This window comes from Alosa alosa, chromosome 24 (genome assembly GCF_017589495.1).
Source record: "Alosa alosa isolate M-15738 ecotype Scorff River chromosome 24, AALO_Geno_1.1, whole genome shotgun sequence".
NCBI classification, from domain to species: Eukaryota; Metazoa; Chordata; class Actinopteri; order Clupeiformes; family Clupeidae; genus Alosa; species Alosa alosa.
In genome coordinates, this window is record NC_063212.1 from 17,371,293 (window position 1) to 17,396,768 (window position 25,476).

Below are 25,476 nucleotides of genomic sequence, written 5' to 3' on the forward strand. Positions count from 1 at the left end.
GACACTTACCGGAGAGCAAGAAAAGGAGGTGGTGGAACATATCTGTTGGTGAAGACGTCCTTAGATTACAAAGGTGTGGGAAAGGCTCTGCTTGGTTCACTGGAAAAATAGAATGTGAGAACAATTCATCAGCATCAGGTGAGTGGAAAGCAGAGCAATGAGTAGACCGACTTGGTATCAGATTTAGTCAAGGCAATTTTATTCCAGATTATGTTAAATACTATATATAATATTGTAGCCAACTTTCTCTTGTTTTAATATATTGTAGCTATCTTTTGAAACCACTTCACACATGCCATTTATGGCATGATAGGCCTACTGTCAATAGTAAAAAAAGAAATAAATCTATTCTATTCTAAATCAAAAAGAACAATACGCATAGTATGTTAAGGTGGTGATGTAGTATGAAACGGGTTGGAAACGAAGCACAGAACTTGATATTCCAATAAGTGCCTGTAAAGGAGATACTGAGCTATGCTTTACGCTTTTCAGGTATAGTGCTGTAATAGGAATGCTGCACGTCAACTGACACACCTTAGTAAGTATCTTGTTAATCTTGTTGGATTTCCATTCCGTAAGCATTCACAATAGGACATGTAAATAGTACTTTTGTCTCTGTTTTGTTGTTTCAGATGGCTGTCCTTATATAGACAAGAACAAGCAATCATTTCATGATTTGTGTCTTTTTTTTTACAAATGCTAACAATATCTGATCCATGGTTTCTCTGATAAGTTTTTAATAGAACCTTAATAGAAAAGCTGACATAACATGATGCTATGTCACAAGAGATGTATTGCTATGAGTTGTAGCTATTGACATGACAACTGTAATGTTACAATTTTCAGTAATTAATAATTAACAATAATCATTATTATTACTTCCGTCAATCATGGTTGCATTTTGGCGCCGATTGGACAAGTGGGAAGCCTATACTTACCAGTAGCATTCCAGGAACAATACTTGATCCCGGATATACTTACAAATGTTTCTTACTTTCTATGACAAAATGTAACTGTACACATTTGACATTTGACATGTAATTTTTAGGCTACTATGTTTATCTCACGGTTGTAGCCATATTTATTTATATGTACTTATATTATGTTACATAATTAAAACCACTGATGTCAAATTTGGAGTGTTAAGTTCCATCCACTCTTTAAGAGTTAATTTGATGCAAATGTAAACATTATAACTCATTAGTAAATGCGTTGCAAGGCATACAAAGTCCTCACTTTAGATGAGCTCACAAAATATCATTAACTAACCACTTGTAACTCCTGAGTTAATTATGAATTATACTATTAGGAAGTGGTTTATAAAATATGTATCCTCACCCTAACTAATCATTAGTGCATGTGTATGTAACGTAAGTTACGCATGTAACTATGGATCTGTGAGACCGAGGGATGACCGTCACTACGGTCTAAAAAAAGGAATGATCACCTTCGTTCTGCCTATCACCGAGACCATATGTCAACAAAGTCATGCCCATGACCTCCGGAAGCAGAACGACTCGAGCTTGTAAATAGCGGAGATTGCTCCCGGTTCAGTCTCCTACCTTGAGCCTCAGGATGGTCCGGCGGAAGGATAGTGGCAGTCATCCCTCGGTCTCACAGATCCATAGTTACATGCGTGAACTTACGATCTGTTTCGACCTCACTCTGACCGGGTCACTACGGTCTAAAAAAAAAGGGATGACACATACCAAAAAAGTCGCGAGGAGCTCTAAGCTAACCATAAAACCTTGCTCGGTCACGGACATGAGGGCAGCGTCGCCAACCGGAGCTGGGCGAGTGGCGCCCACCCTATAAAACCTGGTAAAAGTGCAAGCATGTAGCCCATGAAGCCGCTGCACAGATATCGCTTGCTGGTACCCCCCTTAAGGGCAGCCCAAGACGTAGCCATACTCCTGGTGGAGTGAGCCCTTGTACCCGAAGGGACCGGCATTCCCAGAGCCTGGTAGGCATGGGAAATAACCTCAACCAGCCAATGCGACAGCCGCTGTTTGGAAAGCGGTAGTCCCTGCTTCGCCGCCCCATAACAGACAAAAAGTTGAGTGTGTTCCCTCCTCAACGACTGCGTACGGGCCAGATAAGCTCTCAAAGCCCTGACTGGGCACAGAGTGAGCAACTTGTCGCGCTCTGCCTGTGAGGCAGCAGACGGCTGGAATTGGGTCAGCTCCAGAACCTGGTTGATAGACTGCTGACTTAGAACCTTAGGCAGGAAGGCTGGATTAGGCCAAAGTGACACGCCAGTGCCCCCTGCCTGCCACCTCAGGCAGTCTTCGCTGACGGAGAGGGCGCGCGCACAGCTCCCGGCCAGCCTGGCGAACAAAGAGCCAGGAGAAAGCTAGTTTTCAGAGACAAAGATCGCAGATCTGCATCTAAAATGGGCTCATACGGGCCTTCAGTAAGAGACATTAAAACGGTGGGCAAATCCCAGTTTGGTGCCCGCAAAGTGCGAACTGGACGCAACCGGCGGGCCCCTTTTAAAAACTGACCAATCAGTGGATGCCTACCCAAGGGCCTGTTATCCGCACCCTGGTGAAAGGCTGAAATGGCCGAGGCATAAACCTTCACAGTACTGACCGCCTTGCCTTGATCCAAATAGGACTGCAAGAAGCACAAAACTTGTGGCACAGGGCAAACCGCTGGCTCAAGACCCAAGCTGGCACACCAATCCGAAAAGATCCTCCACCTGAGTGCATAGCAAGCTCTAGTAGAAGGAGCCCTGGCGTTGTTCAGAGTCTCCTGCACAGACTCAGCTAGCTGTTCAATGACTGACTCTGCTGACTGACCCTGGCTGACCACCTCTGGGTTCAATCTCCATTCCCCGGGAGTGGCCCGTCCTGGAGAGAATGTCGGCCGCCCTGTTCTCCACACTTGGAACGCGTGTACTGCCCTCACTGAAGCCAGGCGGCCATGCCCATGACAGCAACTCCTCCGCCACCTGGAGGCACCGCCAGGACCTCGTGCGCCTTGGTGATTGACATGATACACCGCCCGAGGTGCTGTCTGACCTCACCAGAACATGTTGGCCGCCCAACCCTGGCAGGAACCTCTGCAGGGCGAGATGGATGGCCTTCAGCTCGAGGGCGTTGATGTGCTCTGACATCCAGGAGGGAGGCCACACCCCTCGCTGACAGCCCTTCCCAGACAGCTCCCAGCCTGTCAGAGAAGCGTCTGTCGAGATGACTTGCCTCTTGTGAGGAAGGCCCCCCAGTGGAACACCCTGGAGTAAGAACCTCCTGTCCGTCCAAGGACGCAGGGCTCGGATGCAAGCAGGAGACACCCCGAACTTCACATGCCTGTCGTCTCTCGGGTGGAGCTGAAAGGCATTGAACCAACACTGCAGGGGGCGTGCCTTCAGCAGGCCCAATGGCAGTACCGCAGCTGCCGTGGCCATTAAGCCCAACAGCCTCTGGACTTTGTGGGCGGTGACCAGTCTGCCCAGCCGAAAGCCTGTCAGAGCCTCGGTCAAGCTGTCTGCCCTCCGTGGAGTGAAAGGCGCCGTCATGCTGACCGAAGTCGAGGGAGGACACCAAGGAAATCCGCCTGCTGGCGGGGCTGCAAGTTGCTCTTTTTCCAGTTCACCGTGAAACCCAGGGCCTGGATATGGGTCAGAACCGTGTTGGTGTCGTGCACCACCTGCACCTGAGATGGGGCACAAATTAGCCAGTCGTCCAGGTACGGTAGGATCTTTAGGCCCTGGACCTGCAGGGGGGCTAGCGCGGCTGCCACCACGCAAGTAAAAATTCTGGGGGCCAGTGAAAGGCCAAATGGGAGAACCTGAAACTGAAACACCCTGCCTTGGAAGGCGAAGCGGAGGAAGGACCTGTGTGCTGGGCAGATAGGGACGTGGAAGTATGCGACTTTTAGATCCAGAGACGTAAACCACTGCCCTTCCTGGATGGAACGAATCACTATTCCAACGTGGACCATTTTGAATGGCAGCACCTTGAGGTACTGGTTCAAGGGCCTGAGGTCGAGGACCGGCCGGTAACCTCCGTCTTTTTTGGGCACAATAAAATATTTGGAATAAAACCCAGTGTGCCGTGCGTGCAGCGGTACTTCTGAGATGGCCCCTTTCAGAAGCAACTCCTGGACCTCCTTGACAAGCACGGAATTTAAAAGGGGGTCTTTCACAGACGTCATCTTGACCCCTGAAAACGTAGGGGGCCGCCGTCGAAACTGTAGGCGGTAACCGTGATTCACCGTAGCCACAACCCAAGAGTCTGGCACAATCCCTTCCAGGAGGTCCTGGACAGCTGGGAAGGGCAATCGACGGGCAGCCCCGGATCCCTAGGCAGGACCGCCACCGCGGCCTGCACCTCTGCCTGCGCCCCGTCGAGGTCTTTGCTGTCCTCTGGGCCAGGGAGTTGGGGCTGAGCTCTGGTCTGGTGCACGAAAGCGCCGGTCCCGTGGGGCAGCATAGTTGATACTTACCTGTGGTGTTCGGGCGGGCTGCCACGCCCATACCCACCTGATGCTGCCCTGTGGGAACCGGACCCGCCTGTGGCACCTGCAGCTGACCAGTTTCTCTAGAAGCGCCAGCCTGTTCCACTCTGTCCAGCACCCCTGGGAGTCTGGATGGAACACATGCCCAGGCACCGCGGGGGAGACCTAACAGGTCTGTCCTGATGGCATCAGGGAGAGAGGTTTGGGCAAGCCACACCTGTCTACAGCACAGCACCGCCAGAGGCCATAGCACTCCCCACATCGCGTCAGCTGGGAGTGGGCTGACAATCTGCGGCATCCACCAGGGCCCTTGCATCATGGTCCTCGGGCTCATCGTTTTTTTAGCAGAGCCGCCAGAGTGATGGCCGGGGCGTTGCCCATACGGGCTGCCCGTGCTGATCGTCAAAGCAGTGACTGATGAGAGGCGGTCCGTCTTGGCACACTCCTTACGGCGGGCAGCGTGGATTGGGAGATGCATTGGCAGGCCCCAGGGAAGTCCAGGCGGAGATGGACTGCTCGGAGCGGTGGTATATCCCTAGCCCTGAGTGGGGCCGGATAGGCAGCCTTTGCCAGCTGGCGGCAACCTGGATTGAATTGGGGGCGCTGTAGCGACTTACCCCATGCCGTCTGCAGCACCTTTGTGTAATCCACTGCCACGGGTATACAGGGTGGTGGGCTGCTGTGCGAGGCGCCTTCCCAGAGCGCCCCAAGGGAAGCCATGTCTGGCATAGGGGCCTGAAGACCCAGGATCTTGGAGGCACTCAACACCCGTGACATCAAGGGGCCGACGGGGACCTCCCTGGCACCGTGGATTCATCAGTTGGCTGCACCATGTCTGAATGTAGCTCATCCAGGAGGCCGTCCCCGCTTACGTCATCGATCTTAGAACGAGGGGCATGGAGCGACAGCACATCCACATCACCCAGATCAACACCCGCACCATGGCTCTCAGGCCTGGATGGGGAGAGACCTTCCTGGCCAGGGGGCAGAGAAGGGGATGACGTGCCCTGGAGACCTTCCAGCCTGTCCATCCTCCTAGCCAGAGCCTGGAGAGCTGAGAGAATCTGAGGCGACTCCGTGCCATTACCCTCGGTCCACGGCAGCTGGAGCCGGGCTTAGCAGGTCCAGGGACCTCCACCTGATCATGCCTGGAAGGGGACTCATGTTGCCGTTTGCGGCAATGCGTATGCTTACGGCCATGCCTATGAGAGTGGGATGGTCGGTCGGGTGAGCCCCGCCTGTCCCGTCCATGCACGTGGCCACATGCCTGGTCAGCCCGGCGGAAGGTCACAGGCTGCGCTGCAGGGGCTGTCGACATCCTCCAGGAGGTGGGCGGCCCCAAGGCAAGCGGGACACTCTCTATGCCCGTCATTGTGGGCCATCGTGGCCCTACAGACTCTGCAGTAGTGTGCCGCCATTGCCTACCACAGAAAAACACAATGCAATACAACACAATACAATACAATAAGGCACTTACCTTGGCCGTTAAGCGCACTGGGTCTGCAAGCAGCAGCCCGTAAAGAGATACAGCAGTGGTGTAATACAGTACACGGGTGGCCTGAAGCAGCGTGCGGACACGCTTAGCAGGCTCACACTGGCCCAGCTAGCTGCGGACAGCAGCGACGGGGTACACAACAGATACACAAAGAAGGCGGCCACCAGTGCGCGAACGCACGCGCCGACGTACACCAGTGGACAACTGGACACATACGCGCTGATCAGGCCCACACAGGTTCCGGCTGCCAGAGCAGTAAACAGAAATAATAACGGTGGCCACGCCCGGTCGCGATATCACGCACCCAGCAGGCTCACACCAAGCCCAACTAGCCGCGAACAGCCAGATAAGGTACACAGTAGTTAACAAACAACAACCCGAAACCTGGCACACACAAAGGAAAATAACACTGAAGCGGCAGCCCGCGGCAGTCTTGTGAGCGCAGGCAGCAGGCTCACACTAGCCCCTCCGCCCGTGCGGTATGGGGTGAACTCAGGAAAAGCGTCAACAAGTTAAACAAAGTTAGCGAAGTTTCCTGAAAAAAACACAGGTTACTGCCACATGCAGACTAACAAACACAGTCAAAGCAAAGAAAGCAGTGAAAGTATCGTTACTCCGCATTATCACAGGTCTCAGATGAGGCGATCAAGGTGAGAGACTGAACGGGAGCAATCTCCGCTATTTACAAGCTCGAGTCGTTCTGCTTCCGGAGGTCATGGGCATGACTTTCTTGACATATGGTCACCGGTGATAGGCAGAACGAAGGTGATCATTCCTTTTTTTAGACCATAGTGACGGTCAGAGTGAGGTCGAAACAGATCAACTGTTAAAGGTGCTCTAAGCAATGCCATGCATTTTTAAAGGCTTTTAAGGCTAAAATATTTTGTCACTTACTGCAAACATCACCTAACCAACCGCTAGCCGTCTGTGTCCTGAATACACTGTAAAAAAAATGTGATCTCTGTGGACAGCCCAGGCTCCAAAAACAACCTGGCCAAACCTAGCCCATAAAACATAACAAACTGTTCCAGCAAATCACAGATGAGATGTGCGTTTAGGAGAGTTTCAATTGCATGGGAGCAGCACGGGAGGGAGGAGGAGGAAGTAACTTGCTCTCTGTTTTGTTTGAAATTCAACAGAAGTGACGTTACCTAGCATCGCTTAGAGCACCTTTAAATAATGGAAATATTACTTCATCAACAAAATATTTTTGCATCATTATTAGTATAATTTGCATCATTACTAGTATTAAGTATTAACAGTAATTTATAAACATATTTTAGATATAGGCTTATTTACTATGAACAAACCATTTATACTGTGTGTACAAATACTTTATGAGAATTAACATAGGTGAAATGCGTTACAAATGATGAACAAAGCATTTTGTAATAGTTTGCAACTGGTTTATAATGGGAAAATGATTTCATGTATAAGTCGTTGTTTCATTATTTATTAAGTAAATCATGTACGTAAACATATTTTTAGATAGGCTTATTTACTATGAACAAACCATTTATAACTGTGTGAACAAATGCTTTACTGATGATAAATTATGTATAAATTACTAATGATTAACAAACCATTAACTAATAAGTAACAAATGCGCAACTGGCTGGGGCACCTACACCGTACGCCGGCGACCCGGGTTCGATTCCCGCCCGGTGGTCCTTTCCGGATCCCACCCTGACTCTCTCCCACTCACTTCCTGTCATTCTCCACTATCCTGTTGCATTAAAGGCATAAATCATGAACCAAATTATTAAGAAATGCTATATAAACTATGAAATAAACTATTAGTTTATATAATTTAAGAATGATTAGTACACCATTTGAAAACAATTTGTTGCTAAATTATGAATTGTTTCTAAGCCATTCAGGAGTGCGTTTCCCGTACAACTACGGAGGGTAGCTTTTTACTAACGTGGTACGATGCATCGTTCAACTAACCAACATGTAAGTTACAACTGTTTCCCAAAACTGTCGTACTTACATAGTACTTTGATAGTTTGAACCATGTTGGTTTCAACCAACATAGTTCAGACTACAATGGTTGCAGATGTGTTCGGAGAATGTCGGGCTGTGTCGGTTAGAGCCGAACGCATGAAGTCACGTAAAAGTAATGAAATTTTACATTGCATGAAGTTTCCTGGGCCCAGCAGTTATAATATCATTAATAATAATAATAATAATAATAATAATAATAATAATGATAATACTTATTACAACAATAGGCAGTAATTTCAATAGGCCCTAGGCTATGTATGCTTTTTAAAAATATAGGCTATTAATAATAATAATAATAATAATAATAATAGGCATAATAATGATAATTTGAATAATAACGTCACAGTCTATTGAACGTAGCCTACTAATTAGCCTAATCAGTGAAGCATAAATCGCCAACCGAGCAAATGTGAACAAATAAGTTACACATTTAATGAAACACACCGAATAGCCTACATATAAATAGCCTACTGGCCAATATTTTCATTTGTTGTAGCGTGACAAGGTGGCGTGAAAGGCTAGACCTCTGCATTTCGGATCTTGTAGTCGTAGGTTCGGGCTTGGATAATGTTAAATTTACAATGGTGTTGGAATCTTGGATAGGCTCAATCACTAAATATTCCTATGATCGTTTAGAACCTGTAGTCCTAGTTTTAACTACTGATTGGAGACCATATGCTTACTAGCCTAGGCTTAGGATACATGATACATGTTCTATGAAAATTGGCATGGTTAGATTAGATTCAACTTTATTGTCATTGTGCAGAGCACAAGTACAAATACAACCAAATACAGTTTGCATCTAACCAGAAGTGCCAAAAAGGCAGAAAAGTGCAATGTGATATATAAAGTATAGACAGGTGGTGCATAGACAGGACAAGAAATATAGTGCAGTGTAGACAGTAGTATACAGTTGGTTTATAAATTAAATATAAATATGTGCAGTATCTTAGCAGTTACATTACAGTAAGAGCAGAATAAATATGGATATGTAATATGAACAATGTTGAACAACATGTTGTTGTGTAAGTGCTTTGGGTTTCACTCTGTTCTAAAAGCGCTATATAAATGAATACTTTACTTTATCATTGCCCTTCATTTCACTGGAATATTTTCATACCTTTATGCAGCATTTACCCAATGTTGCCCTTGTTATGTGTTTTCATTGTGACACTGAAAACTGAATACTGTTACCACACACAAGTATTTCATGATATTTTAAATGCACAGATACAGTTTTTTTACCATTACTTTTCATCCATTGTAGTTATGAAGTTGTGTGTTGAATCACAACCACAAAATGACAGTTCACATAGCACAAATGTTTCAATGCTCAAATGGTTGAAGGATCTGCGCCAGCTGTACCAACATACACACACACACACACACACACACACACACACAGTGTTACTGTAGGTGCTGCTCATGTTGTTGCCTTCTGCTGCTGAGATAGTAGCAAAGTCTATACTGTTGTTTTCAAATGCATGTCTATATTCCCTGAGTGCACTGACATTTCAAGACCTACTTTATTCCATCAACCCCCTATGATAATACAAGCATGTCAACTGCTCCATCTAGGAGCCCAATAGCGAGGCAGAGGCGCGGTACAACAACGCCCATAGCCGGACCCGCGTTGTTGTGGAGAGGGCCCTGGGCATGTGGAAAGGTGTGTGAGCAAATCCGCTGGTGGCCTGAAGCTCCATCCTGCAAAGGCGTGCAGTGTAGTTTTGGTGACGTCGCTTCTGCAACATGGCCCTTCAGTATCACATCCCACTGCCGGCTGATGAGGAGCTGTTAGTGGAGGAGGTGGAAGAGGTCATTCCGGTGGCTGCTGCACACCTACCTGCTGGCCTGGAAGCACACTGGGAATTAGTTGCACATATGTTTGGCCCCTAAACACCCAAACCCCACAATTCCCTGCCACATTCCCTGTTTTTTCCCCTTTTGTTTATGTTTTTTACATTTCTTTTAGTTTGGTGGGGGTGAGGGGGTAAATGTACTTAACTTTCCCACCATCACTTTCTCCCCATGATCCCTCCCACACACACACACACACACACACACACACACACACACGTTCCCTATGAGCCATGACATCAAAATACATACACAGATTGGAAGGTCACAAAGCAAAGGCAACTTACCATTTTTCCGCCTCCCATGACAGGCCTACCCATACCTGGGCCATGAAGGACAAGTTAAATCAGTGAAAATCATGTCACATTTTGACACTGACCACAGCACTCTGCATGCTCACTTACTGTAAGTCCCAGAGGTCTTAAAGTTCTCCAAGCAAGAGGCTACTCAACTTCACAGCAGCATTCTCCAATGTCATTGTACCAACATAATTCAGCTATGTGTTCAAATATCAAGATCATATAATAACTGAGAGTAGCCTAACTTATACACCCACTAAACATAGCTTGTGATCAGACAAGATACAACACAAACCCCACTCCACAGGCATACTCACCTCACACCCATCGACTCAGTCTTGAACCCCTGACCTCTGTAGCGTGTGTGTAAAGAAACACAGGTGATTGCGGTCACCATAGCACTTCACCACAGGCCGCTCTGTTGTAGGCTAACTCCACAACACTTCACTTTCCACTGTACCACATAACGTTGTCCAGTAATGTGCAATTGTAGCTTCCAGCAATGCTATGGTATGGTATCCCACAGCAATGCTATGGGATCGTTTAATGGCTACCTCTCATCCATCTGTCCTCTGCGTGTTCCGTCATCAGGGTTACGTTGTCTACTATGGTTCTTACTACATACTACAGGTCGAGAGGTGTAGCTGTAACTACACAACTTTACGATAGTGGTTGCGAACGTTAGTTGCTACTATGGTTTTGGGAAACACTGACGCAGTGTCACGATGCATCGTACTATGTAAGTTCCACCACCATAGTTCACACTATCGTTTTGGGGAACAGTTGTGTCGTACTTACATAGTTGCAACCATGTTAGTTGCTACCGTAGTTAGCAACGATGCTTTTGGGAAACGCACCCCAGTGTGTGTAATATATAGAATCACCCCACTGTATTTCTGCGGAGTTTAGGTCAGGGGTCAGACCCCAAAATCATACTTTTTTCTGTAACTATCAGTTATTTGCGATTATTAATGATTTTTTGAAGCTGTCATTACAAATAAAGGCTTTTCCACAAAGTATTTAAGAAATTTCAGTAGACGCGTTCAATATTTAGTAAAATGAGCGCATTATTTGTAAAAGGTGCTCACACAATTTAGTAAAATGAGCACACAATATACTAAATTGTGCAGACAATATAGAAATAAAAATAAATAAAATGAGACCACAATTTACTAAAATTCTCTAGATACACAGATATATATTGCAATGACACTTCCTGGGCTCCGTATTACTAATGGAGTTACAAAGAATTTTTATTAGAACTCACTAAATATTTATGAATTTATATTTCCAGCATAGAACTGTTACAACTTAAAAATAATCACAATTTCACTTCAAACAGGGGATGCAAAAATGTGCTGCATATGATCTCTTTACACATTTACAAATTATGTATAAGAGGTGAGGCTAATTTCAACCATGAACCAAGGGAAAGCTAAACTGGTTAGTCTTTGTATAATACTCCTGGGTGCAGTGAATATCACTATTCAGTAAATGTTTACAAAGACCATAATCATAATATACTTGGGGGCTCTCAATATTCAACTATGCTGACTTGACCCAAAAGAATGAGAGGGAATGACTATACTTGAATGGTATGGATGGAGCACCGTGCCACAGAGAATCTCAGGGGAGTAACCTGTGAGAGATAAGGAACTAAGTGTGCACAATCACTGAGGCTATGACGATGTACAGAGGCTGGGGTGTGACGTCTTATAGTAGACAATAGCCAAGCCTCTTGCTAGGTATTTAGAGGGGTAATTATTTATAGGTTTCCCAGATTCCATTACAACAGAGTTTTTTTTATGTTTTTTTTTTTTTTTTTTGTCTGACGAACAGGAACGATGGGGAGGGAGCATCTTTTCGTATGAGATGGAGTATTAAATGGCCAGTATCTCCAGACCTCCTCACTCAGACAACTAGGACACTCAGAGAGGACAACAGGGTTACATTATACTCAGTGGCCTATTGACATAAAGGATTTTTCACTGTATTGATTTATTTAATGATCAATTTGAGTTTGTAGAAATGTTTTTATACAGACACACACACATACACACACAAGAATATTTTGGTGCTTGTGGTGCTGGTGTCTTAATTGGTAATGTTGGTATTGTATACATTGTGGTGTATTGTAACCATATCTTTCTAATTTCAGACAAACTGATACACATGGCCATCTATATGCTGTCCATAGGTCAGTGATATTTCTTGACCACTTTTTAATTCATTAACTTAATCTATCTGATCCATGAAACTATGGTATAGAAAAATGTGTTATAATAATAATAATAATAATAATAATAATAATAATAATAATAATAATAATGTGTTAATATTGCCTGAAGGCAGGAATAGAAAAGACTTTCCTTTTGTTACTTTTCTCTGTGTGACCGTTAAAGACATTGAACTTATCTCTGGTAAATTAGCATTGGCAACCTCCCAAAACACTTTTTTTACATAGTTGGCAGCTGTTAGGGCATTCCTACAATCTGGACCAACCACTTCACTAGGTGCGTTTTACACCTTTGTGTCAGGGTTGCAGTATGGAGAGCTGGACCGAGGCGCAGGGCAAGTTGAGAACGAGGCACACTTAAACCTGAAAACAGGAATCTTTAATGCGAATGCACACTACAACCACGAAACAACATCAATGACCGACAGGGGACTGAGGGGAGACAGAGGGTTTTTCGCCCTGCCCGTCTCTTTTATTGAGCAATGCATTCAGGGGTATGGCAATTAATGACCTTACGTGTGGTCTTGGCGCATTATCTAAAAATCGCTATTTTACACTATCTAAAAAGCATTACGCCACTGACCAAGAAAAACCTTGTCTATAGTGAAAGGCGCATGTTAAGCACAGCTGAAGACACACTGTCACAAGATGTAAGCAGCAACTCCTCTGCAGGATAAATGTCCTTAGGTTTTTTATTCAGTCATTTGAATATTATTGGGGTAAATGACACAACGGTAAAGTTAGTGTCACTTTGCCAATGAGTTCAAATAGTAGATGAGTGCAGATGCGTATAGGCTATACTCTGCTAGATTTTAGTAGGGGAATGCCTGTTCCATACGGTATTCCGTGCAAGCAGATTCCTTCAAATGCCTCGCTGACTATCAAAATACCGATGCTCTGTTTGAAGTTGCGCCCAAAACACACCCATGACTGAATAAGAAACATAAGAACCGCCTTGTTGCATTTGATAAGAAAACCACCCCCAATGTGGACTGAACAAACCCCTAAGCTATTTGCGGGTGACAATGCGTTTTAGATTACCGAGATAGGGCCCCTCAGGGTTTGACACAGGGTTATGTTCTCACTAGTTCTGGATTCATGGACTATTTAGCTGCCAACTTTAATTGTTAAAAATATGTGTTCTGCACGGTTGGAAAAATTTAATGTGCTATAGTTTTACTACTTTAGATAAGCATAGCAGGCCTAAGACTTGTGCCATAATCTCAAGTACACCTAGCTGTCTACCTCCAGTGCTTGTCACCCTTCAATACTTTGATTGACATTATGTGGTCAATGTCCTCTGCATTGAAGCTTGTCCCCTATTTCATCCTGATGTGGTTTTTTTTTTATTTCCATCAATAAGATAACTAACTGATTACTTCTTTCTGTGCAGGTCTTGCCCTGCTACTAATGTGTTTTCCCATCAAGGGTTTACCAAGCCAGCGCAACTCCAACATTGAGTTCTACAGCGACCTAGAGCGGTCACACCTATTGCTAAGAGAAAGAGGCTCTCTCACTGCGTTAGACTCCAGAAACAATGGTCACACAGAGAATGGCCTGCTTGAGGAGGATTCTGAATTCATATTGGTCACTCCAACAAGCAAGTTCAGCCCCAAAAGTGAATTGCATGACCTTGTCTCAAAGGAGGAAGGCCTATCTACCAAGAAAAAGTCTTCAGACACCCTGTCACGATTCCGGCGGGAAAATGTAAAATTTCTATACAAGTAAACTAAGGTGTTCATTTCCTAAGATACCCTCGTTCTTGTCAGTTTTTATTCTGTTTGCATTTATTTGACTGAAAATGCAAATAAATGTACACTCATAAAAGTGAAAGTAGAAATCACACTGAAATTACTTTTTTGTTTTTCAGGCACAACAACAACTACAACAACAGCAGCGCCAACGACAACAACAACAGCAGCGCCAACGACAACAACAACAGCAGCGCCAACGACAACAACAACAACAGCAGCCAACGACGACAACAACAACAGCAGCCAACGACGACAACAACAGCAGCAGCGCCAACGACAACAACAACAACAGCAGCACCAACAACAACAACAACAACAACAGCAGCAGCACCAACAACAACAACAACAGCAACAACAGCATCTCCAATAACCACTCCACGTTACATAGTTGCAATGAGCTTTGTGATGACCAAAACCTACATTGCTGATTACAACAACCCTCAAACTGAAGCTTACCAGACGCTAGCTGCTTCCATTGTTAGCTGGGTAAGGCTAATTTACAATTACGGTTTCAGTCAGTTGAAGTAATTTGATTTACCTAAAATACAAAAACTGTGTTTCCTTTGAGAATAAGACATTCAATCAGACATATAATAAGACAGATAATATTGTCTTTAATGCTATAAGATTGGATTCGTTCTCACTATAGCCTAATGATAATTCTGTGTTCACAGTCCACACCAATCTACCAAGCGAAATATGGGTCAAGGTTCTTCCGAGTTGTTGTCAAGTCGCTGAGGTAAGTTAGGCCCTACTTATTTTCTCCAGCAACAACCAGTTATTTTGCATATGGTAATGGCCATTGCTATGATCAAAGTCGACCGTTCAACAAACACGTTCATAATGAGTTTTATTTTCTCTTTTTCTAAAAAGGGCCGTAGCCCGTTATCGCGCAGACAACACAGAGGCAGAGATTGATGTGGAGTTCGATCAGTCTGTACCAGACACTGTCCCTGACACAACGGAGGTGCTCGAGCAACTGAAAGAGCAGCCCAGCCCCGCCAACCTGTCTGTGGACACAAGCACCATCTCTGTTCTCCGTGAGTTTCACTCATTTTTCAACAAAGTATCAAGCAATAGACTGATCTAATCTGTAGCATTTTATGCTCTCACACACATATACACACACACACACACACACATACAATCACTTACCACAGGTTATTTTGTTTCACAGACGAGCCACAGATGATTGCCAATGTTCCGTTCACCATCACCAATGAGTCTTCTGCCATTACTCTGGCCGCTGTCAACTCAACTGCCTACCGTGATACAACATCCAAAATTAAATCTGAGGTGAGTGTTATAATGACAAAATAAGAGATTGCATTGATTATACAATGTTTGTCTGGCAAAGGTAGGAGTTAGTCAAGTCTAGGTCTAAAGTATATAGGTTACATATAGGCCAATGCATGGTTGAAATCTTTCTAACAAGAACAAATTGAAATTCAATACAAGTTGAAAACATTTTAAATTGTTGCGTAACGATTCGGGTCACAAGTGGTTATTTCGATTGTAATCGTTGAATTTGGCTATATTAACATTACTTGGCCTCTTTTCACTAGTCGCTTGCAGTCTGAATGAAGTTTAACTCTTGTTGTTTCCTCTTTTTCAGCTGTAGCCCTTCTTTCTGGAAGATTACTCTACAAACTTCGTCTCTTTGAACCCCACAGCATACATATAATTATGTTACACTTTAAATGATCTTTCATTGATATTGTATAGATATGCCATCCCCAAAATATAAACAAAATATACACAAGTAACACTTATGAACCCAATACCCATTAATCATTATAAACACATTCATAAGGATGCTATAAAGCATTCATAACACCTCATAATTATTAACATAATTCTATATACCTTGTACACACATTCATGACTGGATGGCTAATATGCTATTGTACAGGTTGAACTATCATAATGCTTTTTCTACAACATTGTAACTCAGAGTGTAGTAATAGATATTTTAGTGACAATCATTATAATGCATTTGGAATACTTTAATTATTTTATGAATGTGTTTAGTCTTTTATGGATACTGAGTGTTATCAACAAACAATAAACATGAAAGTAACACTAGCATCAATGTTATTTTGACATGTTCTGAATTTATATTCAAATAAATTCCCCTATGGATTGTACTTAGTTGCTACTTGGTGTCAACCAATCAAGTGAAGCCCTTCTAATTAACCACGTTTTTTTCCTCAGGGATGGGACAGTTTACGCAAACTCCTATGTAACCCAATCAAACCTCTACTTCACATACAACGCCACATTACCAAGTGCAACCGCCATATACAACACCATGGTGCGAGCAGCAGCAAGTGGCAACCTGACTATTAACATTGTCTCAGTGAATGGCACAGGTGAGTTTATTTGAACACTATATCCAATCCAATTTCCATTTCTTAACTGACAGCCACCTCTAATTTCTTTGTGAGTGCTATATGGAGATATTTGGTGCCAGCGGTCTAGATTTCTAATGTGACTGCATCTCTTCTTTGTGAAACAATGCTTGTTGTCAAATATTTTTTTAACTTATCTACCAATATTGCCCTGCCTAAACCATTAATGGGTGTTATTACATCGTGTTCTCGTCTGTCCTATTATGTGAACAAATGACGTTTTTACCTAATCTGGGTGTTGTCCACCTAACATTGTTTGTCGCCCTGCAGCCATCAGCTCAGGAGACATCACCAGCAGGATCAGTCTTGGAACCACCTTCAGCCTCACCCTCCTGGCCATCATTGCCACGCAGTCCTGGTAGACGCCTGGTGTGCCTGCCCCCCCCCAATACTCCCCATCAACTCCCCATGAAGGAAATGTTTGCACTTTTGACGTTTGACGGGCATTACATTTGCACAATCCTGATCGACTAAAGGCCTGTAAACACAGGAAACAGGGTTGCAATGGACTTTGTTTTTATTGAAATAACTAACAGTAGGATTTTATGCTCCATCATTGATAATGTAGTGTCAAAAATGCAGTGTTAAAATGCAATTTATGACTTTATTTTTCCATGTATTTATTGGACGTAGCATATAAGTTGTGAGGAATGTGGATATGTTGGAATAAGAGAGAGTGTGTATGGTGTCTCTAGGATGGCTGGACCATTAAAAGTTTGTACTGCATGCCTATATTCTACATTCGGAACAAAGTGCAAAAAAGAGTGATATTCAAGGTATAACTTATAAACGAAAAATTGTGCCTGTTTGAAATCAATCAGTAGTTTGTCTGCAAATATGTTTTATTACAATATTTATTGCAATATTTATTGTGTGTGTGTGTGTTTGTATGTATTTAAGTTTATCTGTTGTACTTTAACCAGTTTGCATATCTTGTATAGAGGTGTATTATGGTCATGTGATCCACAGAAAATGACTGGTGCACTTTCAAGTCGCTGACATAAATATGTATTTCATTAAATAAAAAGATTAATGCAAGAGCAAAATGATCCAGCTTTCCCATCTGTGCAATTATTACCAGTATATCTGTGTTTTGTTTTAGGCCTATTCGATCAACTCTTTGAGAGCTCAAAACAAGAACAATCCACAATACAAAGTTGCTAACGTCTACTAATTCGAAACACAGCTGTTTATTCATGAACACATCAAATTAACAAATAAAACTGAATTGAGAACTGAGAACAAAGCTGATTAAAAGCACTTCATCAATGGTAACCCATGTGCCCCAAAACACATTTCTTCCTTCATTAGGAACACGCTAACATTGTGGGAACTGAGTTTATTTGCCGTCTCCCCCACAGATAGAAAATATAGTAGCCTTCACACCCCTGTACGTGAACTCAGTCTGACGCACCCACCATTAGCTTAGCTTAGCATAGCTCATTAAGGTTGTTGGAATCAACTAGCCTATATCTCTCAAAAGTGATAAAAGAACTTCAACATTTTCCTATTTACATGTCGTGACAATGGAACTATTCTCATACAGACGAAGCACTGCTACTTGGGTGGAGTGATTTGTATGCAGGACCTGGAAAGCATATTATGTCACGTGGCATCTCTCCCTAGCTTCACATTTTATACAACCCCACCCCCATCTTGCCTGTTCATAATTCTGAGAAATTCTTGAATTGTGTGCGTGTACATGTTTATGTTTATGTGTTTGTGGGTATGTGGGTGGGTGGGTGGGTGTGGGTGCATGTGCTTGTGTGTTTGCCTGCTTATGTGCCTGTGTGTGTGCATGTGCATGCATGCGTATATATGTCTACAGTGTCAGTATGTGTCATACGTAGGATTACTGTGAATGTATGTGTGTGCGTGTATCTGTTTATGCACATGTGTGCATATGGAATGGGTTTACATGACCCCTGGAGGCAAACATACTCAAAAAATTGGTCATCCTAGGCCCTACTAGCTTATTACATTACATTACATTTGCTGCCAGGGCTAGTCTAGCAACTCTCCGTTGGCTTGTGAGCTCCAGAAATCGAAACTTAATCAGGACATTGAAATCGTGTATAGAGTCGTTTGGTGGGCTTAACATAATGATTGATGGCAGAGTTGCAACGGTTTGGCTTGAATTCCCTGCTACTTGAAAACAAATATCCTATTGCGTCCTATTGCGTGCAGAGGGAATTTGAAAGACAACTGATTATCCCGCCCCTCGGACTGAGCACTGCGAACGGTGAGTGCCCAGACCCTACATTTTAATGTGGGTCTGGCTCGCCAGGCTAAGGCCCTATGGTTCTCAAGATATTCACAGAAAACTGTGTCTGCCCTACCCTCCTTTCGGGGGGTCCAGTCCAGCGGGGGGGGCTACAGATCAAAACGAAAAGCAATGGTTCCATGCTATCCATGTGGGGTTACATGCCCACCAAGTTTCGTGTACCCCGGTCTTACAGTGTCCTTGGAATCCTTGATGGAAATTTGGACATGCGAAAAAGAAAAAAAGAAAAAAAAAAAATCTGACTAAACCTATATGACCGCCATGGGCGTAGATTTAGGGTGGGACGCTAAGGACTAGTCCTAATCAAAATTTTAAGATGACAAAATTGTCCCCACCAATATTTTAGCGAACTTATTTGTACTGCTGATCATTCCGACAGCCAGCACGACAATACAAGAAACGTCAGGGTTATCTGACACGCAGGCTACACGCATGGAGAATGCCAATGCACAGGCTTTGCAGTGGCAGTCAAGCGAGTAGGTGTGTCAACGACAACGGTAAGTTACCAGGGCTGTCTGCCAATACATACCCCCAAAAGGCCAAAGTAAAAAAATTTGATATTGAATTTGACTGACAGAGCTTTCAATTCGGCAGCCGTGGCCTACTGGTTAGCGCTTCGGACGTAACCGGAGGGTTGCCGATTCGAACCCCGACCCCTCATTGCTACCCAAGCGCTGCTGTTGTTGCAGGCAGCTCACTGCGCCGGGATTAGTGTGTGCTTCACTTCACTGTGTGCTGAGTGTTTCACTAATTCACGGAGGGTTGCCGGTTCAAACCCCGATCAGTAGGCACGGCTGAAGTGAAGTGAAGTGAAGTTCCCTTGAGCACCTGACCCCTCACTGCTCCCCTTGAGCAAGGCACCTAACCCCTCACTGCTCCCCTTGAGCAAGGCACCTAACCCCTCACTGCTCCCCTTGAGCAAGGCACCTAACCCCTCACTGCTCCCTGAGCACCGCTGTTGTTGCAGGCAGCTCACTGCGCCGTGATTAGTGGGTACCTCACTGTGTGTTCACTGTGTGCTGAGTGTGTTTCACTAATTCACAGATTGGGATAAATGCAGAGACCAAATTTCCCTCACGGGATCAAAAGAGTATTTATACTTATACTTCAGACCAGAGCTGATGCTTCAGCAAAGGCCGTCACTGAAAAGCTGTGAATGTTGTTGAACACAGCTGTTCTCACATTAGCCATCTCACATTAACCATTGTTGCCTAATTACCAATTATTCATCAAGTAGTATCTACTTTTTTTAGTGTTTTTCACATAGTATTTTGCAGTATTTTTAAAATACAAAAATACACACCAATAAAGTATTTTGATACAAAATACAGAGCCATTTCCTTCAACCCAATAAAATAAAAATTACAAAATACTATTTTGTATTTGAAATACATATTACATGTTTCAGAAATCTTGACATGTCTAAGTTTTGGGTTGCAATATACAGGTAGTGGGCTCTCTGTTAATTTTAATGAGTAGGCCTAAGCCTAAAGTTACAGCATTTCTATCACAATTGACCAGACTTTGACCTTTGGTCTGCTTTTAACAAAATTCTGGCTATGATTGTTCCTTGTATTGCATCATGAGCCATCACTGTGCCTATTGCATTCTACTGTTGTTAGCCTTAATCCTAGCTCAGTCATTATGTTATACCACAACAACATAACAATCAAATTCTATGATTGCCACTGATGTGAATGATCTCACAAATCACACAAACCAAATCAATGCGTTTTAAAAATGCTTAAAGTATCGAAATTGAGATTCTTCACTTAGTATTGGTATTGAAACACTAATGTTGGTATTGTGACAACAGGAGTTGGGGATGTGTCCCCGCCAAAGCTGAGACCAAACCTACGCCCTTGATGACCGCCGCTTCGCTGCGCGGCGGTCATCATTACTGAAAATTGTAACAGTACAGTTGTCATGTCAATGGCTACAACTTATAGCAATACATCTCTTGTGACATAGCATCATGCTATGTCAGCTTTTCTATTAAAAACTTTTCAGAGAAACTATGGATAAGAAATTTTTAGCATTTGTAAAAAAAAGAGACAAAAATCATGAAATGATTGCTTGTTCTTGTCTATATAAGGACAGCCATCTGAAACAACAATACAGAGACAGACATACTATTTACATATATCCTATTGTGAATGCTTATGGAATGGAAATCCAACATGATTACTGATAAGGTGTGTGAGTTGACATGCAGCATTCCTATTACAGCACAACTACCTTCACTATAAAAGCGTGAAGCATAGCCCAGTCTCTCCTTTACAGGCCCTCATTGGAATATCAAGTCCTGTGCTTCGTTTCCAACCCGTTTCATACTACATCACCACCTTACCATATTGTGAGTATTGTTCTTTTTGATTTAGAATAGAATAGATTTATTTACTTTTTTACTGTTTACAGTATCATGCCATACATGGCATGTGTGAAGTGAAGGGGTTTAAAAAGATAGCTACAATATATTAAAAGAAGAGAAAGTTGCTGCAATATATTAAGAAATGTTGAAGTATTTAACAGAATCTGGAATAAAATTGCCTTGACTAAATCTGATACCAAGTCGGTCTACTCGTTGCTCTGCTTTCCACTCTCACCTGATTCTGATGAATTGTTCTAACATTCCATTTTTCCAAGCAGAGCCTTTCCCACACCTTTGTAATCTAAGGACGTCTTCACCAACAGATATGTTCCACCACCTCCTTTTCTTGCTCTCCGGTAGGTGTTTAAATCCTGTTAAATGAAACTTATTTTGTTACAATTTGTGACAGTATAGTGTGACACCTAACCCTATACACTCAAGTTAGTCTGAAACCGATGTTATCCATTTTCCCATTAGTAAGTCTATAAAAAGAATGCCAACATTCAATCCACTCTGATATTATTTAAGCGGCAATATTAAATGCAATTCATGATAATCTGAGTGATAACTACTTCACCCATTTATTCTAAACTGTTTTACACAGGTTTGTTTGCATTGTCCTTGTCCATCCCTGTGCCTAAAGGCTTTGCCAGTCACTCAGACAACATTGAGTTTTACGATGACCTGGAGAACTCACGGTTCCTGTTGGGTTCCGAGCTCGGACCCAACATCGCCCCACGGGTGGAGCTGCCCCCCGAAGACACACCTTGGACCGAGGACCCAGGATTCATCCCTCTTCCTATTAAGGAGAACTTCCTCAAACACTGAAGCTGTGCACTAAAACTGTGGTCTGTGGTCAGAAACCACATCGAAACGTTTCAAACAATTCTTATCTGAGAGTAATCCTTTGGAGAAAGATGTGAAGATTTATTTCAATGTGACAATGAATGAAGAATGAAGAAATGTGCATAGACCTTACTCTATGACTAAGAAGCTAAGAAAATCTGACAAGTTTTAAAATGTAACATTACACTGTTATTTTATGCTGTGAATTGTACAGTATATTTTCATTCTGTTAATACAAAGACAATATACAAACACATATAGAAACAAGACTTATGTCCAGTCAATGAGACAAGCAAAACAGTGAATGGGATGCACAATATCAAATTGTCGTTATTTCAGTGTGCAGCGGGATGAATGACTCAAACCAGTTGCTATTGGAAGAATTCATATATTTTTTAAACCTTTATTCGATAACACTTCAGAATAACCAATGGTAACAATGAATTTATAATATTGTAGTTAATAATGAACTAATCATGAACCAAATAATTAAGAAATGCTATATAAACTATTAAATAAAACATTGGTTTATATAATTTAAGAATGATTAGTACACCATTTGAAAACAATTTGTTGCTAAATTACAAGGAAGTTTATTGTCACATGCATATAGTTACTGGAAGTAAGAAATGCAGTGAAATTATGTCTGGTGTCAGCCTATTTGTGCATTTATGGGGTAAAAAGTGCAGTAGAAGAGGGTTTAGTAGATTAAGTGGCAAGGGCTGCATAAAAAGGTGGGGGAGGATTGGGATTGGGTGGGGGCACCAACAAAAGGAGCACCCAAGAGCAACAGGGGCAAGGAAAAACTCCCTTACCAAGGAAGAAACCTTGGGCAGATCCCACGGCTCAAGGGGCTAACCCAACTGCCAGGGGTCTTGGTGTGTGTGTTGGGGGGATGACAGGGGAGATGGGATAGTGTGCTGTGTATGTGGGGAGAGGGCAGTGTGCAATATGTGTGTTGGAGAAGCTTCCTGATGAAATAATGTGTGCTGTGTATGTAGGGGGCAGGGACTTACTATTGCAAGCAGAGTACTGTATGTAATGTATGTGAGTGATGACAGTGAAGATGTGTGTGTGGGCGGGAGGGGAGTGGAGCAGTGACTGTGTGTGTGTGTAGTGTGTAGGTGGGTAGGTGGGGGCAGTGTGCTGTAAGTATGTAGAGGATGTGTGTTGGAGAAGATCCTGAAGACAATGTGCTGTGTATGTGGGGGGGGGCAGTGTGCAGCAAGTATGTAGAGGAGGCTTACTGTAGCAAGCAGTGTGCTGTATGTATGTGAAGTGATGACAGTGATGATGTAAGTGTGTGTGTGTTGAAGTCAGGGACTTACTATTGCAAGCAGAGTACTGTATGTAATGTATGTGAGTGATGACAGTGAAGATGTGTGTGTGGGCGGGAGTGGAGCAGTGACTGTGTGTGTGTGTGTGTGGGTAGGTGGGGGCAGTGTGCTGTAAGTATGTAGAGGATGTGTGTTGGAGAAGATCCTGAAGACAATGTGCTGTGTATGTGGGGGCAGTGTGCAGCAAGTATGTAGAGGAGTGCTGTATGTATGTGAAGTGATGACAGTGATTATGTAAGTGTGTGTGTTGGGGATGGGGGTGGGGTGGGGTGGGGGGCAGAAAGGCTAGGCAATCAAGGACATGGGTAGATGGAGGAGAAATCAAAAATAATAAATAAAAAGTGTGCAAAAGTTGGAGAAAGTCAGATATGTGTGTGTGTGTGTGTGTGTGTGTGTGTGTGTGTGTGTGTTTTGTCGTGTGATGAAATAAGAAAATAAATAAAAGGTCTGTAGCATAGGGGAGAGGGATGTAAAAGTGCTAAAAGTCTTGTAGGTGTGTGTGGGTGTGTGTGTGTGGGGGTCATGAGTGCTGAGAGTGAATGAGTGCAAAGTCAGTATAGTGTGAGTTCAGAGTTGGGAAATGTTTGAGAGTGCTGAGGAGTGAATGTGTGCAAAGTCAGTATAGTGTGAGTTCAGAGTTCGGATGGCCTGGGGATAAAAACTTCTCCTGAGTCTCTCAGTTCTGGCTTTGTGACTACATAGGCGTCTTCTTGATTTCAGCGGTAGGAATAATCCATTGTTAGGATGAGAAGAGTCCTTCAGAATCTTTTGGGCTCTTAGGAGTACTCTTCTGGAATAGATGTCTTGTAGAGCAGGGAGTTGAGTTCTTATAGTACGTTCGTACTACTCTCTGCAGAGTACTACAATCTCTAACTGTGGAGTTCCCATACCAGGTGATGATGCTACCAGTTAGAACACTCTCAACCGCTGAAGTGTAGAAGGCCTTCATGATGAATTATGAATTGCTTCTAAGCCATTCAGCGTGAGTTAAAGTAATGCCGAAGAAACATCTTATATATCCTATCCTATATGTATATACTGTAGAAATATAGAATCACCCCACTATATTTCTGTGGAGTTTAGGTCAGGGATCAGACCCCAAAATCATACTTTTTTCTGTAACTCTCAGTTATTAGCGATGAGTCATGCAAATTAACTCACTGGAAGCTGCTGAAAAAAAATGTTGACGCGTTCAGTACTTATTTTCCCCATTGTAAATCATTTGTAAATATATCTAGAAATAATATGCAGCACATTTGCAAAGTCCTTATATCCTCTAAAGTGTAAAAAATCACCATACACAAGTTGTCCCCACACTATTTGTCGACTTATAATGCATTTTACAAATTATTTGTAAATATTTAAAAGTAATTTTGCATCCCCTTGATTTAAAGTGTAAACATACCCTGTCTGTTCACCTCATACCAATATCCTTTCCACTGTCATCAGTTACCCAGTGCCCTACACATTTATTGGCACCCTTGGTAAAGTTCAAAAGAGGTGCAAAGAACATGTTGAAAAAGATGAGAAAGAAACAACATTGAAGGTTTTTTTGGCACCCCTGCATGTAATACTTTGTTATTCCTCCCTTTGTCATTAATGTGGCTTGTCTACTCATATTACATCACATGAAGTTGGACAATACAACGCAAGGTACTTTAGGCCATCATTCATATTTCTAAGTCCTCACTTGTGTGTTCTCTTTGACTCATCCCACTGTATTTCTATGGAGTTTGGGACAGGAGAACAAATTGACAATGGCATGGGAGACCCCAAGATGATAATTATTGTTTTAACTGTAAACATGTCCTTTCTAAGTTAGGAGGCGCGCACATGGGAAAACTGGCAGGTGCCAAATTCCAAAAATTTAGAATGTAAAAGAACAAAATTGAATCCGCACACTGAGCTCCACGTTGACTATTTAATCACCAAAGCTCCACGTTCACTTTATTTTCATACCTGCTGAAAGTTCACAGACACTAAAATTAAAGATGTTCCATTGACTTTTATTAGATATTCTAGGCGTGTCTGTGTGGTACAGTGCCACATGTGTTTTTGCTTAGAATTTTTTTTTTACACAGAATAACTTTGCTTCTCTTCACCAAAACATTAATATCT

At 43.1% G+C, this 25,476-nt stretch overlaps 2 long non-coding RNA genes across 2 annotated transcripts; both read left to right on the top strand.

Moving 5' to 3' along the window:
- The first annotated feature begins 64 nt into the window (after positions 1-64).
- On the top strand, positions 65-14,260 carry LOC125289512. The gene is made up of 5 exons (XR_007192644.1): positions 65-138; positions 493-538; positions 11,959-12,316; positions 13,749-14,089; positions 14,226-14,260. It is a non-coding gene; the product is annotated as an uncharacterized LOC125289512 (long non-coding RNA).
- A 6,811-nt stretch (positions 14,261-21,071) lies between these two features.
- Positions 21,072-22,277, top strand: LOC125289706. Its single transcript, XR_007192679.1, has 3 exons — positions 21,072-21,160; positions 21,454-21,531; positions 21,780-22,277. It is a non-coding gene; the product is annotated as an uncharacterized LOC125289706 (long non-coding RNA).
- The last annotated feature ends 3,199 nt before the right edge of the window (positions 22,278-25,476 follow it).